Below are 9611 nucleotides of genomic sequence, written 5' to 3'. Positions count from 1 at the left end.
CAATACCGGTGAACATACGCACATCTAAATTTCACTTGAAAACAAGTAGCGATAAGTATCGTAGAGTTGGGATAAGCAGTGTATTTTGACTTAGCCTGCGTCTGCTATCACATCCAGAAAGTGGAAGCGAGCTCAAACCCTATATAAAAATCTTCTATTCATAAATAAATCAATGCCACAAGTAAATCTTATATTTTTTCAACACAGATGAATCAATTTTGGCCATCAACTGTGCTATTGACTGAGAGATGCATCTGTGAATATAGTCGGTGACCACAATTTGGAATTTATGCGTGTGGCAACATTCGGCACCCATCACGTTGTTGCCAGATGTAAGAGGAGTCCGACTTTGTTTGCGGTCAACGGCGGAGTTAAAATAAAAACGAAAGCTCTCAGATAAGACATTAAAAGCTCTACTGGCAAAATTAAAAAACTAAATTAATTTAAATTGTGCTAAACATAATTTTTTGCATTTGACGTTGTCGGCAGCATCGACATTCCTAGTTGGGTGCGTTCTTTATTATCGGACACGCCGATATCTGTTGTCATAGGGGCAGAGTATCGGGGAGAAGTCGGGCACACAGCGGCGCCCAATTTATTGATGACTGGCAACGCCGGGCTTATAGGGAGAGAGGATCTCATGCCCTTAGATATGCCCTTGGCATTCATATGGGCCGTTGACCCCTTAAAAAAAAATTCAGCAGTGCATATGGACAGCAACGGTGACCATATTTAAATATATGCGTGTGCCGAAATTAGACACCTATGATGTTGCTGCCCAAATGTACAGCCCTGAGTTCGATTTTGTCCACGGTCAACGTCGGGATTGCCGTGCTTAAGGTAGTTTCAAATAAAGTTGTTTCTTTTCTTTTTGCTTGTCGAACCCATACAAAAGTTTTCTTAAAGAGTTTCTAACTAACCCGACGTGTACAAAAAAATAAAATATAATTACTAGGAATTTTGTCGTTTGTAAAATCCTGAAACTTTAATTAATCAATATGATGAGGTATAAAAAATTCAAAACTTTAAACACATGCGACATGGAACGAAAAATAAAAGACAAGCTAATAAATAAAAGAAACGGCCAGCGGTTCCGGCAACGAAGGGACCAGTCCTCGGTCCAGAGAGGACGACAGAAATAGCCAGTCCAGGCTTCGGCTCAGCGGCACATCTCTGCCATATCAGCGGAGCACGTTGGCCATACTCCGCGCACTGGTCTTCGGCGCAACTATCACGACGGCGAAACGAGCCACAACAGACGGGCCTCCAACAGCGAAGAAGCGGCCACAAGCGAAACCACGCCCACCTCATCCGAGTGAGCCTGTTCCATTTCACCCCTCTTCGCACGAGTAAATGTCAGAGTCAGACATAGACTCCTAATGGTGCTCCGTAAAAGAGAGCACTATTTTTTGCAATTGCTAAACTTATTTTTTGTTTGTTTGTATATATATATATATATATATATATATATATATATATATATATATATGTATATATATATTATATATATATATATATATGTACTTACGCCAAGCTTCACTTAAAAGTACGAACAGTGAGGGAAAAACTTCAAAGGTTATGCATATTCACCTATTATATATAAAAGTTTAAAATTTTATTCTTGCACGAACAATACACACCGACATACATATCTGGAAATACCCTTTATATAGCTCCTTACCATCCCCAGAGAGCTCTTTAAATAGGGTAAGGTAGATTTAAGCGATTTAATACATATCACATAAGTATTTGCGTGGGTAGTTGTTCCTAAATCGGTGCAACGATCAACTTATAATTGCCTCCTTTCCCTTTTTTTTACGGCGATTGGCAATAACTTTTGCAGTGTTTTCGTCGTCTGTTACGTCTAAAAAATGTAAAATAAAAAAATATTTATTCTGTTAGATAAATGAAATTTTAGAAACTAAGGTCAATAACAATGAGAATGTGCTACAATTATACGCACCTAATGAAGAATCGTCCATCTGCATAAAAGCGTAAATAGCTGCGGGTTGATAACCTGCAGAGATACCTGCAATAGAAGAAAATCAATATTAATAATCAATAATTATAAAAATACACTTATACACCTGTGAATTTCACTTAAGGTCCGCATTCAGGAGATCGTAAATAACTGCAGAAAGAAATGAGATTGGTATTAATTTTTAAAAAACGCAACCAATTATATCCACATATTGAAGGAAAAGAATGTCCGGCTAAGCTTAAATTGACGGGGAGAGGGTGCATGACAACCGACACGGGCTAATGCAGGCCATCCAGTGGCCAAAATATCGGAGACGAGTAGGCGATCGTCTCATGGTAGAGCGGGTACACAGGGTCCGGAACCGGGACCCGATCTGGAGGAGTACAGTGTATCCACTGTATTTTTGTTGATTTATATTTAACGTCTTACCTTTGTTGTTTACCTTTCTTGTCGTCACAGCTGTTTTTGTTGTTCATTTGTTAGCAGTACGGACTGTTTGATGTTATCGATTCATGGCTCGTTTTGCATAGTGTTGTATCACTAACCATACAATGTATAGACATGCCAAATGGCACTTTTTATCGTAACAAGAAAAATCGAAACGAGGTGACCCCAATGGTACCTGCGACTATTTTAGTGTTCCCAGACAGAGTAAGACTGCTGAGAGTGGCAGCCGAACGCCGGCCTCAAAAGCCAAACGTTCAGTATGAAGCCGCATCTCGCTCAGCGCACAACGTCGCGGCTGATGATGCGTTTTCTTAATATTTGTAAGTATGCCATTTTTAAATCCTCACAGCCCAAAAATATATGTGTGTATGCATGTGCCTCACTCATTGCTTTGCGCACTTGCGTCCATCTCTTTCTTACTCTATCTGGGCACACTAAAATGGTCGCAGGCACCCTTGGGGTTCCCTCGTTGCGATTTATCGTGTTTCGATAAAAAGGCTGTTTGGTATATCTATGCATCGTATGGTTAGTGCTCGTTTGCTACGAGGTCTTAAATATTGCCATTGCTTGGCCATTGTCATCACGGATGGGACCAGCAGTCAACTGCTCCTCCTTTGAAAACATGTCCGTCCTTGGGCATGCCAATGTTTTTTCCGTTACTGCTTGAGGAAGTACTGCTGACAAAGTAGCCATAAAGATAAGGAGTTCGTTGATGAGCCGGCCTTGATTTTTAGAGGTTCGGCATGGACGGTTATGTTCAATAGGAGGGCGGCGACTGCTTCGACTCTTTTTGTTGTTCCTATTTAGGAACTTTTTATCGTTGTAAAGGCGATGGGGCCGAAAGTCACAAGGCGGGTACCGATAACATCCTGTCGGTAATACACCAGATTTTTATTATTACGATAACATGTCGACTACCTTGATTGGGTCCAGATAACTGGGTTAAGTCTTGCAGCTGGCGATGCCAGCATATTAGCATTGGCCGCAAGAGTCGGCTTGCAATGCCTGCATGTTAGCATTGGGCACATGAGTCATCGGCTGCTAGTTCACGGATTTGAACTCTTCCTGGTCTTCAAATATGTTTATTATTATGTCCTACTTGCCCAGAGTGGTAGTGAGCATTAAGTTTTGGATCTCGTTCATCAAACATATATTTCATGCCAATTGAACAGGTGACCCGTATCTAAATCTACTTCTTTGGTGATTTCAAAGATTTGTTTACAGTCCCTTTCATCCGATATATTTGCTCTAAGAGCATATATATTTTCTTTATTGATTTTTTATTGTTTTTTCTGTCTTTTACTTGACTATATCAGTGGCGACTCAGCTATTTTAATCTCTTCTAAATTACTGGCGTCTCGAACTCTTGCCACGATTTCAAATGCGGTGCCCAGGAAACAAAAGACTTTACGTGGGTGGTGTTTATCCCCATTAACTTCTGCATGTGCGACTACGAGAGTTACCCCAGCATCATCCGCCATGCGAGAGTAATTCACACACGTTGTCTCATGTAACCGTAGTGTCCCCAGAGAATTACCTATCCATCTACTATTGGAATGTAATCAGAGTAGGAATAGTAAGTGCTCCGGGTGTAAGCTAGCGCGAGAATAGGAAGTAACCCAAAATAGTATTAACCTAAAACCCAGGGTAAAAGTTGTATGGGTGCTGGCATTAATCTTAACAAATAAATAATGAAAAACACAAACACAAAGGTATATATTGGGATGACCTTGTAGATCACCCTTCCATTAATCAGGACTAATATCTTCAAATCTGCTTCTACCCTTCCTACAACGCATAAAGGGGTTATTTTATAACCGGGTCGTTCATTGATGTTGACCAAGACTTTCTCGCTGAATTCGATGACCCTGTTTCGTCTGGTCTGATTGGCTCTTCTTCTATAAAGTTGATGTCTTCCCTATCGTACATGAGTACGCCTTCGACCTTGAGTTCAGCGAGTGCCTCAGCGGCAGACTCGTTGTACGTTGCCTCCTTAGCTTAACCAGGAATGGAAGCGATGTAATCTACCTTTATCGAATCTGCTCTGATAGCCTTTCCAAACTAGAAGGACCTTTCAAAAGTTTCCCAAACTCTAGGGACTTAACTTCTTTGGGTTGTCGGTATTTTGATGAGCAAAGGTCTGCGCCTTTACCCTCGGGCTTTGCGTCCTTTTTTTGGTCCCGCCCTCTTGGTCCTGTGCATTTCCTTGCTCTTCCTGTTGTCGATATTGTGGCTTGTGGGACTTATCTTCAAAATTTCGGGCATTGTTGGCATTGGCATTTAATTCTTAGGCCAAGAACAGTGAAAAAGGCTAAGTGAAGCTAAGCACATCAGTGGGGTACTTTATTTCACATAAGCCGAAAGCTCGAAAACCATCACCCTTATATTTTCCCACACGCACATTGCCAAAATGGTGTCGTAAGACATGTTGACTTTGTCAATAGGGCAATATTTTGTCGACCTTATCATAATATTGAAGAATGGTTAGATTTCCTTGTCTCAGCGAATTCTTGCTCGATGACGTGAATTGGCCGCTTAACTGTACGCTGTAGTATAATCTGCTTCGAATAGCATCGAAAATTAAGGCTCTATTAAAGGAAGCATTTTCAGCGTCTGCAGGGCCTCTAAGCTTGCTTCTTATTATAATCTTCATTGCATGGTAATGGCGAGAGCTGCGATTAAAGGGCTTGTAAATTTTATAGGCGCCGGTAGCTGCCAACGCCATGATACGCAGCTATTTACCTTTCGCTAGTCCTATAATGTTGACTAAAAAGAAAAATAGTACCGATCGTCTTCGTATAGACTATCGCGTTTTTAACGAGAATGCAATCGCAGATAAGTATTTGTTGCTTCTCATTTCAGACCAGGATTCCAGGGTTTGTGGGGCAAGATATTTCTGGTATATTGATATGGCTAGCGGTTTCTACCAAATCCCTCTACATCCAAATTCAATAGAGCGAACAGCTTTTGTTAAGCCAGAAGAACAGTAGGATTTTTTGACCATGCCTTTTAGCTTAAAGAACGCGCCTTTAATATCAACGCGCAATAATTAAGGCATATACGTATTCGTTTAGCTTGACGACATGCTGATTAAAGTGAAACCAAAGACAAAACGTAGAAACGATTGCAGACAGTGTTAGAAACATTAAGTAAAGTAATATTTTATTTTAACTTAATCAAATATTCGTTTCTCCAAACTAGAATATGACATCTTGGATTTGAAATAAGCAAAAGTTCGGCCAAAAGCCCGCAAAATACGTTTGCCACCTCCACATACTAGTTATTTGTTTGATTATTTGCTCCATTATTTTCAGGGGCATTAATACCTCCGTATTTGATGACTCCTACGAACAATCCCGAAGTTGTCAGGCTGCGAGAGCATGAACAAATACTTTTAAAAATTATAACTATATTGACACAGGCACTACATACTATATTAAGCATATTTGACCTATAATATTCAATAAAATTGTACACAGATTCTCACTCAATTGGATATGGGGCAATATTGCTGCATAAAATACAAACATATCCCAAATTGTTAATTATTACATTAAATGCATCTCACCTGTTGTATACCATTTGTATACAATAAATATAATTAGAGAAAAACGAATTAATTTGACTGAAATAACTGACGATTGGATAATTTCTAAACAACAACGAAATCCTGAGTAAGCGAAGACAGCAACAATAATACGCAACAATGAATTGCCAAAATATGTAGACAAAACATATAAATTGAGATGGGGAATATTAAAAAGAAACCAAATGTTTTCAAGTAATCCCACAAGCTTTTAAATAGGGTGTGATCAATCACTTTCATAATTTGTTGAAAGCTGTATCGCTTATAAAGTAGCGAAACCAAAAGTACAGGCAGCGCTACCTTCGATTCCCAAGATAGATATACCATGGCACACTGTCAACCTGGATGTAAAATTAAATGAGCGGCAAAAATGACTTATAGCTTTATTTTAACCATACTTTAAACGTTAGTACTGACAGCTGCCAATAATATGTTAACCACCGTGGAAACCAGTCAGAGATAGAAGAAAGATGCGTTAATTGAAGTTAAACTTGCTATGAATTGCACTGAAAACCGAGTCACTAAGGTAAGCATTTTAAAATTATTGATCGGCTAGGCCTCTTAGTCTATTTGCCTTTTGCCAATAAGTGAAGAAGAATATGAGGTAAACAGAGAATATTAAAAAAACAAGTAAGAGGTTCAAGTCGGGAGCTCCCGACTAGGGAATACCCTGAACCCTCTTATTCCAACGCCTAAATGCAGTTCGCGCAACGCGCTTGTTTGAAGTAATCAAGATAAATTTTAAAAAAAGTTCCCTTGGCAGGGTTCGAACTCGCAACTAACCGTAACTAACCAGCAAGTAGCTGACGACTCTACTCGACAGACAAAACAGCAAAAAAAAATAAACAAAGTTTCCCAGGTAGGGCTCGAACTCCCGACAGAGCGCAATACTTGCTATGCCTCTACTTAACAGCCCCACCAATAATTAAGTATTATCGAGAAAAAAAACTATCTGAAATGCTGTTAGAATGCGAAGCAGACGCGGATGTGTGTATGTACATGTATACACAAATTCTTGATGTTTCCGCTAGCTGTGCCATCCAATTGCGCAGTTACATATAACTTTGGTTTTTTTTTTACCGATCTTAATGAAATTTTCTACAGTATATCTTATTGTACCATCGAATATTTGTTTATATTCAAAAAGTCAATTGCATTAAAATTGTGGCTTAGATTGGTTGGCAATATAAGTTGGGTAATAAGTTGGAAATAACTTGATTTATAGCTCTACGGTGGTAGCGGGGAGGTGGCGATAGGTATAAAATGAAAGATAATTGACATATATATTATATTCTAGAAGCAACATATCAAGTTTGGTGACTCTAGCTCTTAATATTTACCCAATTTGCTAAAAAAACAGGATGTCGAAATCGATTTTTATCGATTGCTTGGAAACGGAGTAAGTTATCGATTATCGGAAACAAACTCGATCTGCGTAGGCACTAGGAGGACCTAAATTCTCGTTTTCAGGTCCCTAGCTCTTATAGGTTCTGAGATCCTTGCGTTCATACATACGGACAGACGGACATGGCGAGATTGACTCGGCTATTGATGCTGATCAAGAATATATATACTTTATGGGGTCGGAGATGCTTCCTTCTGTCTATTACATACATTTGCATTTTGCACAAAAACAATATACCCTGTATTTATGGTATAAAAAACCCATGCACGAAGGTTTGATGAAAATAAAGCAAAAATTATAAAACATAAAGTAGGTGCTCATGTATTGCTAAACATTGAAGAGCATCATCCAAACCACAATTACTTGATAATGAAAAAAAAAAAAAAAAACATTAAAATAACACCACATACACACAGTAGAAAATACAGTACAATCGTAATTGTAATGCTGTGTACATATGTGTACATGTATACAGGAATTCTTGCCATTTGCTCTAGCTGTCCCAAGCACGTGGGCAACCAAAACACTCGAAAACACAGTCTTATTATGCTGTAGAGTTGTCGTATATTTTCAATTGCATTAAAATTATGGGTTGATGGCTTATGGTGGGCAATACAAAGAGGTTTTTTTTTCTTGATTTAAAGCACTTATCTAGCTCTTATAGGTTCTGAGAAGCTTCCGTTACATTCGAACGGACAGATGGACATGATGCTGATCAAGGATATATTTAGCCGGCTGGCTGAAAGAGAAACAAACACATCCGTAACCAAAATAAACATGCGCGCCTTGGGCTTTGGGCTCGTGTGTGAGCCATGCTGAAGTCACGGTGGATAACCATAGTAAGTTGTAATCGTGTGTTAAATTATTAAGTTAATATACGCCTTTTATTTTCCAGATAATGCCAAGTACGTTGAAAATTACGTGATTTTTTTCGACAAAGAAATTCTGTCAGCAGTTACAGCACTGTAGAACCTTCTCCTGCAAAGTGCTGAAGGAAATAGCGTCCAGCATTTTCAGGCACATCTGTTGGAATTACTTCGAAATGAAAATAATTATAATATTAATTATTGATTCAGTAATTATATTAAAATACTTTAAATATGCAACAGTTGCCAATTTATTTTTATAATTTATGTTTTTGAGAACAACAGTTTCACATTTTCAATAAAATTCATTCGTTCCCCTAAAATGTTCGCAGCGTGATTGACTTCGTTTGCATTCATTATGCCCAAACACATGTTTCTATACAATGTAGCTAGCGCTACACCAAAACACGAACGCTTATCAGAAGCTGATAAGGCTATTCCTCATCCGTGTTTGGCTTTACATTGATTCCAATTTACATTCTTCATTATCAAAGCAATTAATAATGAACATGACTGGCTGCAATTTATGCAGGTATTTGCATTGAAGATAATAAATCTATAATATATCTATAATCAATTGAAAAACAAAAATATAATATCAATTTTAGATCATTAAATAAACATTTAAACCTAATGTATGTAACAAGCAGAAGGAAGTATCTCCGACCCCATAAAGTATATATATTCTTGATCAGCATCAATAGCCGAGTCGATCTAGCCATGTCCGTCTGTCTGTCTGTCTGTCTGTCCGTCCGTCCACCCGTCCGTCCGTCGGTCCGTATGTATGAACGCAAGGATCTTAGAAGCTATAAAAGCTAGAGACTTGAAATTTTAGATGTAGATACTCCTAGTTCCCGCGCAGATCGAGTTTGTTTCCGATAATCGAAAACTTTCTCCGTTTCCAAGCAATCGATAAAAATCGATATCGATATCCTGTTTTTTGGGCAACTTTGGTAAATAATAAGACCTAGAGTCACCAAACTTGACATATAGCTTCTAAAATAAAATATATATATATGCATTTGATGTTGGAAGAGGGTTCAGGGTATCCCCTAGTCGGGAGCTCCCGACTAGAACCTCTTACTTGTTTGACTTATAGCTTTGCTTTGGACAATCGACAAAAATATGAACGCACGCAATACGAAATCTAATCTACACTGCCAGAAGATGATTTTGTTAACATTTTTCTGAAGCAGTTTTGATCGATGGGATCAACTTTAAATTTTAGTTTGTTTCAGGAATCCCATGAATTTTTATATTAAATAAGAAAATGTATCAGTATTTCTGTCAATTCAACAAATCGATAATTGGATTCACTGTTTTCAT

Source organism: Drosophila novamexicana, unplaced genomic scaffold (assembly GCF_003285875.2).
Source record: "Drosophila novamexicana strain 15010-1031.04,08,12 unplaced genomic scaffold, DnovRS2.1 tig00001900-arrow-arrow-pilon, whole genome shotgun sequence".
Classification (NCBI taxonomy): Eukaryota; Metazoa; Arthropoda; class Insecta; order Diptera; family Drosophilidae; genus Drosophila; species Drosophila novamexicana.
This window is presented reverse-complemented; position numbering follows the sequence as displayed.